Source organism: Myotis yumanensis, unplaced genomic scaffold, assembly GCF_028538775.1.
Source record: "Myotis yumanensis isolate MYYU_CA2020_CCGP unplaced genomic scaffold, mMyoYum1.0.hap1 SCAF_3, whole genome shotgun sequence".
NCBI classification, from domain to species: Eukaryota; Metazoa; Chordata; class Mammalia; order Chiroptera; family Vespertilionidae; genus Myotis; species Myotis yumanensis.
In genome coordinates this window covers 41,697,448-41,708,288 of record NW_027223754.1, presented here as the reverse complement: position 1 = coordinate 41,708,288, position 10,841 = coordinate 41,697,448, and positions in this window count along the sequence as shown.

Sequence of the window (10,841 nt, the reverse complement as noted above, 5' to 3'; positions counted from 1 at the left end):
AGCTCATGATAATGCATATAATTATGGATGTGTTTTTATCTTATGTAATTACTTCCTCTGACAGTAAAAGTCAATATTGGGAATAGAGGAGTCCTTTGGCAGCCCACATTTATGATCTAAATATTCAATAATGACACTGACATGCTAATAGAAAAAGGACTGCACTTACTGATTGTATACATCTACTAATCTGGTATATAGTAGATACTTCAACATACTACATATCATTTAATACTCATAATATGACTAAAAACTAGCTTATTATTCCCATTTTATAGTTCTTATTCCCATCTTACAGTTGAAGTCATTCAGGCTGAGGATAATGATGTAAAATTTTTGTAAATTCATGGAGCAAGTAAGTGGCTGGATTCTAGTCCAGATACTTTATGCTAGATCATGCTGCCTCTTTATAAATACATCATAAAGATTACTTTTATACTAAGTGTATGTATACAAAACATAGTTATAATATTCTTTCATGAACATACAGTCTCTATTTGATATTAAGGATTGGCATGAAACAAAATATCTCCCAAATCAGTAGAATTCTTAGATATTTACATATATCACTGATGATTGACTGTTAAAAGCTGAAAGGTACTTTAAGTTTATGAAATACAATCCATTTAATCTTTGTGTGTGTGTGTGTGTGTGTGTTTGTTAATCATCACCCGAGGATATTTTGTTCCATTATTTTTAGAGAGAGTGGAAGGAAGGATGAGAGACAGAGACAGAAACATCTATGTGAGAGAGACACATCAATTGGTTGCATCCAGACCAAGGCCTGGGATAGAGCCTGCGAGAGCCTGCAACCAAGGTATGTGCTCTTGACTGGAATCAAACCCAGGACCCTTCAGTCCATGGGCTCACTCTGTACTCACTGAGCCAAATTGGCCAGGGCTACAATCCACTTAATCTTAAAGTGAGGATATTATTACCCTAGAGCAGCTAATTTAAACAGCTAGGGATTAGTAGTGGGATTGTGGGCAAGTCTCCAAAATGACAGCTAAAATTTAATTTGTTCAAAAATCATGCCAATTGTGAAGATAAAACAAATAGCACTATGTCTATCATGTGTTAGCTAGATGATGATGATGATGATGATGATGACTAATATTATTATTAGCATTGTTCTAACATGACTGCATTAAAATTAAAAGATTGAAGCTAATGGTCCCCATATACTGGCTCCATTCTTATACCCATACACATGTGGCCTTTGTGTGCATTGTACAGCAATGACATTCTTCACCAAGTGATTTGTCTAGTCACAATCACCATTTATTCACCAACTGTATAAGTTCTTTTCTGGTTTCAACTGAGCATATAATGAGAATCTTTTATAAAATAATTTAAAAAAACACATGCCAAGAACCATTGGGCTTCTCAGTACATAAGTCACTCAGAAACTAAATACAAAGCCTAAGAATAAGGTGACAGCCCCCTAGTTTGCCTGTGGCAGCCCCAATTTATGCCTGTGTCCTGACTTTATTACTAATAGCACCTTTTTTTACTCTCAAAAGTGTCCAAATTTAGATGATGAATTGTGTGGTCTGAGTTTCATTTTCAATTGACTTAAAAGTTAAATATAAAGCTATTTTAGAGATGACGGCAGGTTTAAAAATGTGATCTAGGCTGCAATCCAGAAGTCCGGTGTGACCCTTCACTGCAGGCAGGACAATAAGGATTTTCCTGTATTCTTGGGAGAAACTATACTGTTTTCTGGGTAAGCCAGGTGCCATGTTGCAGGGGAACTAGCTGATTACGTATTACTTTTTTAGCTTTTCCAAAAGACAAGAACATTACCTACATAACAAATTGTAAATAGGAGCAAAACGCCTCCTTCTTTATGAATAGCTGCTGGAAATATTCAAATGCTCCTGGACTGTCCACTCCTGGACTGTCCACTTACATTGGAAATAAACAGCATTTGGAGGTTTAAGGGAATACGGCCTAATGTAATAACCATGTCTTTGTCAGGAATCTTCTGGTTGTTAAGTTATAGAAACCTGCAGATATTAACTTAAAGTCAAGAAAAATTTAGTATAAGGTTGCAATGGAAGAGACAATGGTAGAAAATACTATTAGATCTCCTCATGAGCAAGAAAGCTCTCAGGAACTCAAGCTAGACCCCTCTTTATAAATCTGCTTCATTCTTTGGCTTTTCTCTGTAGGTTGACGTTCTCTGCTGATTCATTTGTACCCAGACTCCAAATAAGGTCTCCCCAGTGTAGTTTTCCATCACTGCCTAATTAAAGTGCCCAGCTTTCTGAATTCCAATTCTAAATTCCTAGGAGAAGCACATCTGACTGGCCCATGAGCTAGACATGATTTGCCAGTGAGTTATGACCAGAGAACTCATATGCTATAAGTATGGGTCCTTAAGGGTCTGACTTGAGCAAGCATTCCAAAAGAAACCTACAAATAGATATAAAATGGTCATGTGCATATTTAAGATATCTCTCTTGTACAAAGGAGCCCTATTTTCTATTTTTCCAAATACATTTGGAAATAAATTGGGCATACAGACTCACGAAAATATCATGTTCTGAGTAGGTAGTAATCCCTTTTAGTACACTCAGCTGTACCTCTGAAAACTTTTGTACAGAAAATAAGATTGTTCAATTCATGAGAGTCATGCCAATGTCCCCCTTTGTATTTATTTATTTAGTTAGTTAGTTAGTTTTTAGTTTGGGGCATTTTATTTTTATTTTTTAAATATTTTTATTGATGTCTGAGAGGAAGGCAGAGGAAAAGAGAGATAGAAATATCAATGATGAGAAAGAATCATTGATCGGCTGCCTTCTACACACCCCACACTGGGGATCAAGCTCCCAACCCGGGCATGTGCCCTGACCAGAAATTGAATCGTGACCAGATCGATGCTCAATCACTGAGCCATGCCCTTTATTGATTTTTATGTGTGTGCTGTGAATATCTTCTAGTTTGTACTTGTATGTTTACTTCCTTTATCTTTTCGTGAACAATGGCTCTAAATTTGGATATAATGACAGGTACCAATATTTTTTAAAACAAGAGTTTTGTGTCTTTTTAAAGAAATTCTCTCTTACCACAAAGTCCAAAGAAATATTTACCTATATTTTCAACTAACAGCTTTTAAGTTTTATTTTTGACATTTATCTTCAGTTGAATTTTGTACATGATTTAAGGGTAAAATTAAATTTTATTTTTTCCATAATCATTTTTCTAGCTCCATTTAACAAACACTTCTGTTTTCCCTACTGATATGATATGTATCCTCTATTAAATATTGACAGTCCATTCATGAATGGGTTTGTAACATTTCAGTATATATCTCTAAAAGATAAAAGTTAATTTTAAAAGCCATAAACACAATAACAACATTATCAAGTAGCTAGTCAACACTGAATTATCATTTTTTTTAGTTTGTTTACTAGTAAATCAGGATTCAAGCCCCATATATTGCAATTGGTTGATATGTATATTAAGTCTCTTCTAATCTGTAGGTTCTGCCTTCATCTTTTTAAATTTTTCTTAAACATTATTTATTGAGGAAATAGGATTATACACTCAATAGAATTTCTGTCAAAAGATTTTAAAGCAATCTTTCAATTTTTATACTTATATAGAAATATTTAAGCTTTGATGATTTTTTTAGTCAGTTAGCATGCTATATATTTGTCCATTTTGTATAAGTTTTCAAAATATTTGGTATAGTTGTTGATTATATTATCTTATCAGTTTTTAAGCTCTAATTTAATTATAGTTATATCCTTGTCTCCCCACAACATTGTTTTTGTTTTGATGTTCTTCTCTTTATTACTATTACCAATGGCTCATTTATTTTTAAAATGTACATTTTTTGTCTTTGTTGAGTTTTTTTTATTGTATCTTTACATTTCATTAATTTTCTCTCTTAATTTTATATTTCTTTCTTTCTATTTTTCTTGTTATTGTCTAATTTCTAAAAGAGTGCATTAGGTAATTAATGTTGAGTCTTCTCTTCCAATATGAGCACTAAAGGTAAAAGTTTCCATTTAAAAAACAAAACAGGTCTTAGCCCTAGCTGGTTTAGCTCAGTGAATAGAATGTTGACCTATGGACTGACGGGTCCCGGGTTTGATTCTAGTCAAGGGCAAGTACTTTGGTTGCAGGCTCTTCCCTAGTCGGGGCTCATGGAGGAGGCAACCAATTGATGTGTTTCTCTCACATTGATATTTCTCTCTGTCTTTTTCTCTCTCTTCCACTCTCTCTAAAAATCAATGAAAAAATATCCTCAGGTGAGGATTTAAAATATCTATATATATAAAAAGCCAGTGTCCATGACGACCAGGATGACCAAATGACCAGTCACCATGAGGTGCATTGAGCACCTCTCAGTCCCTCCCCAGTGGCCCATAGGCTCCGATTGCAGCAAGGCAGATGGAGCAGCAAGCGTGGTGAGCAGCTGTGGGTGGGTGGGCAGGGCTGTGAGCAGCAGTGGGCTACTACATGAAATTTCATGCTCTGGGCCTCTAGTATATATATGTATGTATGTGTGTGTGTGTATATATATATATATATATATATATATATATATATATATAATGTTTTGATATATAGTAATTTCATTATTACTTAATTCCAAGTGTTTGTGAATTTCTTATTTAACCCATGAGTTATTTCGCCTTATGAATTTTCAAATTTCCAAATATATAAGCTCTTCATTTGTCTTATTTTAAAATTTAATGAAATTATGAATTCAGTGTTTGAATGATACCTATTCATTGAAATGTATTGAGATTTTCTTCATGATCTAGTATGTAATGAATATTTACCAATATTCTGTATGTGCTGGGGAAAATAAATGTGTGTTCTTATCATTCACTGCAGAATTCTACATATGTCCATTATTCCAATTTTGTTAATTGGCTATTCAAATCTTCAATATCCTTGTAGCTTTTGTCTGCTTAAATTATCAATAATTGAGAGAGGAATATGTATTATGAGGGTAGATTTATTCATTTTTCCCTATAGCTCTTTTAGTTTTTGTTTCATATAACTTGAGGCTATCTTATTAGTGCATACAAACATGATTAAAATTCTTGGTGTACTGAATCATGCTATCATTGTATAGTATTTATTTCCATGCTTAAGCGTGCTTTTGAGTTAAAATGAGTTTAATCTGATATATCACTATACCAGATTTCTTTTGGTTAATAAATTGCCTGATAATATTTCTAACAAACTTTTTCATCCAATTTTGTAGGTCCTTATCCTTCAGGTGCACTTTTTGTAAATTTGCATATAAATCACATTTTTATTTTTATTTTAACTGATGAGTTTCCTAAATAATTATTACTACCTTAGGATCTATTTTGACTATCTTGTTTTTTCAATATTTTAAAATTCTATTATTTTTAATACCATTCTTCCTTTTTTCTTTTTGGTAATACATATATATATATAAAATTTCCCCCTTAATAAGAACATCCTTAGCACATTCTGAAAATTCTTTTTGTTTTCCCATCAGGCTGATATTATCTGGACTTTTAATTTTTTTTAAAAAGTTATATTTTCTCTATATCTTTGTTCTTAAATATTTTTAAAGACAATAACTTATTTTAATAAAATATTTTACCTTTTTTCATACATCTTATGTAACATCACTTAAAATTTTTCCACCTTTTCCTTAAATACTCATGCACTGTCTTCAAAATGAGTCTCTGTGTGACATTTTTGAGGTGCTTCTATACCTGAGAATATTTGTATCTTATTTTCACTCCTGAATGTAAAACTTCAGTCTCTAAGTTCTTTTCCTTTCAATATTTTGAAAAGCTTATTCTATTATTTCTCTTTATGCTTCTCTTATAAAATCTGATGATAATATGATGTTAATTTTTCATACTGTAAGCTATTTATTTATTGTTGTTGTGAGTATTATGGATGTCCCCCATTTTCCTCTGTTTGCCCTCCACCACCCAGTCCACCCCCTACCCAGTCCTTTACCACACTAGTGTCTGTGTCCATGGGCTATGCATATGCATATGCATTGGTTAATGCCTTCCTGTCCTCTCCCCATGTCCCTCAGAGATCTGTCAGTCTGTTCCATGGACCCATGCCTCTGGACCTATTTTGTTCCTCAGTTTATTTTGTTCATTAGATTTCACATATGAGTGAGATCATTGTGATATTTGTCTTTCTCTGTCTGGATTATTTTGCTTAGCATAATATTCTCAAGGTCCATCCAGGCTGTCACAAAGGGTAAGAGATTCTTCTTTTTTATAGCTGCATAGTATTCCATTGTGTAAATGTACCACAGTTTTTTGTATACACTCATCTACTGATGGGCACTTGAACTGTTTCCAGATCTTAGCTATTGCAAATAACAATGCTGTGAATATAGGGGTGTATATATTCTTTCTGGTTGGCGTTTTGGGATTCTTAGGATATATTCCCAGAAGTGGGATCACTGGGTAAAATGGCTGTTCCATGTTTAATTTTTTGCAGAAACTCCATACTGCTTTCCACAGTGGCTGCACCAGTCTACATTCCCACCAGCAGTGCACTAGGGTTCTGTCTCTCCTCTTCCTCCTCCCTCCCTCATACTCTCTCTAAAAATCAATAGCAAAAAATACCCTAAGGTAAGGATTAACAAAAAAAATTGTGTCTTTGTCTTGGATGTCCCAAGTTTTCCTATAGTTTGTGTAAATACAGGTTTTCCATATAATTCTTCTTTGATGCTCCATGGGCCCTTCATTCTCAGGTCTTTTATTTGTTCATTCATCTATCCATTCACTTTATGAGAAATTTAACACTATCATTTCTCTAAGTTATGCTGCTATTATATTTTTCCTTCTCTTTCTTTTGGGGATTCCAATTATCTGTATGCTTCTACTTCTGTTCCCCATATCACTTGGTGTTTCCCTTTTCTATTTCTCTGAACTTCCCTCTTTCTTCTGGGAGGCTACCTCAACCTGGTGCTCATGTGTTTCTTACCTGTGTGCATCCCTTCCGCTGTCTTATCTATCTCTCTTGTTCTTTATATCAATTATTATATATTTCATTTGTAATATTTCCACTTGGTTACTTTTTTTTTCTTTGTTTTAATATAGCTAAAATTATTTTCTATCTTTTAAAATATGTTTATTAGGCCAATTTAAATATTTTAGCCCATTCTAATGTTTATGCTTTTGATGGAAACTATAATCTATTATTTTTTTTTGTCTTTTGCAATCATTGTACTTCTCAAAGTATCTTATTTGACATGTGCACATTTTTCTCTGGAAATGTGTATGAGGATAGGCCTAGGGTGACCCACTAGGACTGAGGAATTTTCTGGGATGCTGGACTAAAACCAGAACAGTCCCAGGTAAACAGGAACATCAAAAGGAGCAATCCTTAGGTTGTAAGTTAGAGTAAGAGGTGTTGGGAGGAACTGCCCTGAGTTGGTTAGAACCTAAGGAGTTTCTTGACTCCTCGAAAGCACAGGGCTTCTGTTCAGCCCGGATTTCCTCTTGAGCCCACGTGGACCAGAGCTTAGTCACCACATGTGCAGCAGTGGTGAGAAGCACAAGCAGATTTTCAAAAGTTCTTTTCCTGTATTATTCTCTCACAGCATGGCTCGCTGCTTATTGCCCCGAGCCTAAATCCGCAGTAACCACCCTACCTAGGTCCTTTACCAGTTTTTAAAAAAACAACAAACTTCATTACTAAGGTTTTCTCCATTTGAGGATATCTTACCCTCTATAACACTCCAGTGATCTTGGAAGAAGGAACAATAAAAATGTTAGTTCATCATCTTACTATCACATATTTGTATACTTATTTTTTTTAACTTTTATTAAAATACAAAAGTATCTTGGATATATGGAAAGGGCTTTGAGGTAAAGCACTATAAATATTAGTTACATTATTATGAATAATAATTAAGATATATTCATATGCGTTCTGTGGCTTTTTTTTTTTTAGCATTCTTATATTTATACAGAAAATAGCATTAGAAAAGTTACTACAACAATATTTGACCAGGAACCACATGATGTCTGACAAACTTCTGATTTTTATTACAAGTGTGTATTATTGTTGCTATCCTATTACATTTGGCACATGTATTTTATTTCCGAAATGTATTATGAATCTATTATTTTTATTCCTTACACCTTTTTTACTAAAAAGATTTTCTGTTAATCCAAATAGGCTTTTATTTTTAATAATAAAAGTCATCTTTAATAAAGAAACTACATATTTAATGGAAAAACTGTTAAAGCTAGAAGTTAAAAGCACATTGAGAGAGAGCCCTTTTTTAAAAATGCAATTGAAAGGAATTCATCTTATATATCAATAAAACAAAATTCATGAAAATTATTTGAATTACTGCAATTTCTGGAAAACAAAGTTGATTATATTTTCCCATTGAGGAGCAATGTTAAAATGCGGGTTATACTCCTGTACTAGGATTCAGCATTCAAATAAATCACAGGTCTAACTATCAATATGTCATAAAGGCAGAAAAAAATAACTACTCTAAAAGTCTATACTAATTTAAAATACTATTTCCAGTTCTATTTAATAGGCATAGATATATGGCACATATGAACTACAAAAGGCATTTCATGTACTATTAAATGCACACATAGTAAAAAAAAAATATAATAGGAGACCTAAAACTAAAGTACTTACTATATTTAACATTAAGTAGTCTTGTCATCTTAGAATTTAGGGTGTTGCTAGGGAACTAGATGGCATAAGATTCTTTAAAAGGTCATCCAGATATTTTAAAACTTTTTGATACATATTCCTAAAACAAGCAGAAGCATCTAGCCTCCTCCGTAATTGTAGAGATATTTCTTCACAGAAAACATTTTCAAAAGAATTGACATAATATATATATATCCCATCTTCCCTTCTCAATTTACTGAAAGCTAAAATTGTAAGGGCTGCATCAGACAAAGGGTCATCCTGCCGAGCATTTATTGATCTTGCTGTTATTAGAGTACCTTCTCACTCATGAGTAAACTATAAAAGGAGCTACCTGGTCACTGGCGCAAACTTTCAAAACAGCTTAAAAACACTTTGCCTTTGTGTTCTGAGTTGGCCAAAAGGAATGAGGATAAACTGATATTGGTTGTTTACAGAGCAGAAAGCACTTTATGAAGTTAACCTATGCTATCCTTAAAGGTGCTTTATCTATAAAGAAATCTGACTCAGCTAGATGAAATAAGTCCCACAACTGTTTTTCCTTTCACTTCCTCAAGGTGGTTTTCTCGACCTAGTTTCACATATGAGTGTTTGGCAAATGGTGTTAGGTTATCTGGAGATTTGAGGAACATCCTGTTTATTATCAGAAGCTAATTAAAGAAAAACCGAATTAAGAGAAGCTGGTCACACAAATACCTAGCAGTACAGCTGGAAAAAAAAAGCACCTAGTCCTTCACACCAACACATCATGGTGGGTATTTTACAGTAGCAATGAGATCCGAAAGCCTTCCTAACCGGGCTTATGCAGCATCTAAGAATACTTGCTCCAGTCCTTGTTGAATCAGTGGTGGTTTAGGATTACTGTGGATTAGGCTTTGATTTGGAACCTAGGGAAGGGGTTTTTGTGGTCTTCGGAGCACCCTGCTGCAGTCGTTGCCTCCCTCGGATTAAGCACTCGGTATACCACTGTTCCTGCTGCAGCTGCTTCTTCAGATCTTGTAAGCAGCTTAGGGTGGCCAACACCTCCTGGTACTGTTGGGACTGCTGCATTAACTTCTTGTGTGCCCACTGGTTCTCTATGAGAAGGTCCCGGCAAAACTCAAAAGCAACCTTCTCTGCTGCCACCTCCAAAGCCTGGGCCTTCTTTTTCAGCTCCCTTCTTTCTCTCCTTCCCAAGAGGCTTGTTTCTGGCTCACTCAGTTGCGCCTCCAATGATGCTTTTTCCTGGAGGTACTGGGCGTAGGCCTTTGCCATGGTCTCAGCTCGGGCTTTCTTTAGCTCGTCATGTAATGTCTGCAGTTCCTTGTCCTGTTTCTCCTTTACTAGCGAAATGTCCCTCATTGCCCTTAACTGCTGCTTCAAATCAAATTCCTTCCTTTCCTTCTCCAAGAGCTGTTTCTGAAGCTCTGAAGTTTGTTTTGCATATTTGGAGGCTAATTCATGTCTCTTTCGTTGGATTTCCCCGCTTTCTTGGGCATAGTCGTACCACAGCTTGTTAATTTCCCTCCGATACTCCTCTGTCTTGTTGGTCAGGTGGTCCAGCATGAATTTAGTGTCAGCCTGAACCTGGCACTTTTCATCGAGGAGCAGCCTGGTTTCCTCCAATACCACTTTCTGCTGGATTCGAGCTTCTTTTATTTGCCTGTCCAGCTTTAGCACTTCCATTGTCTTTTCCATAAGCCGCAGCGCTGCTCTTGTTGGCTTCTCTAGCTTCAAAGAGTCAATTATTAAACCAAGATACGAGGTAGGGGGAATACCGAAGTCATCAGCAAATTTGCTCCTGGAGCCCGAGTCTTCATCCCACGGATCACTGAGAGCGACAGACGCCAAGGAGGTGGTGGCAGAGACCTGCCACTCATGAAACGTGCGGCTAAGGGCAGAAAATGTTCGCGATTTCTGGGATCCGGGCTCAGCCACCGACCACTCGGTCCAGCCCACCGTGGTCTTGAGCGGCACCCCACCTCCAACAGGGCCCTTGAGTTGAACCACCTTTGTGGACTTGGCTTCAGTCTTCCGTGGTACCTTGGTTCTGGGCGGTGCTGTGGTGCTGGCGGGTGCTCTCGCCCTGGGCTTCGGTGTAGCCCTGGCACTCTGGTCGCCTGCAGCCCTGGTGCCCACTCCCTGGGCGCTGGGAGTGATCTGCACGTCCTTCTTCCTCAAGCGGCGGCCATGCCCCGGGG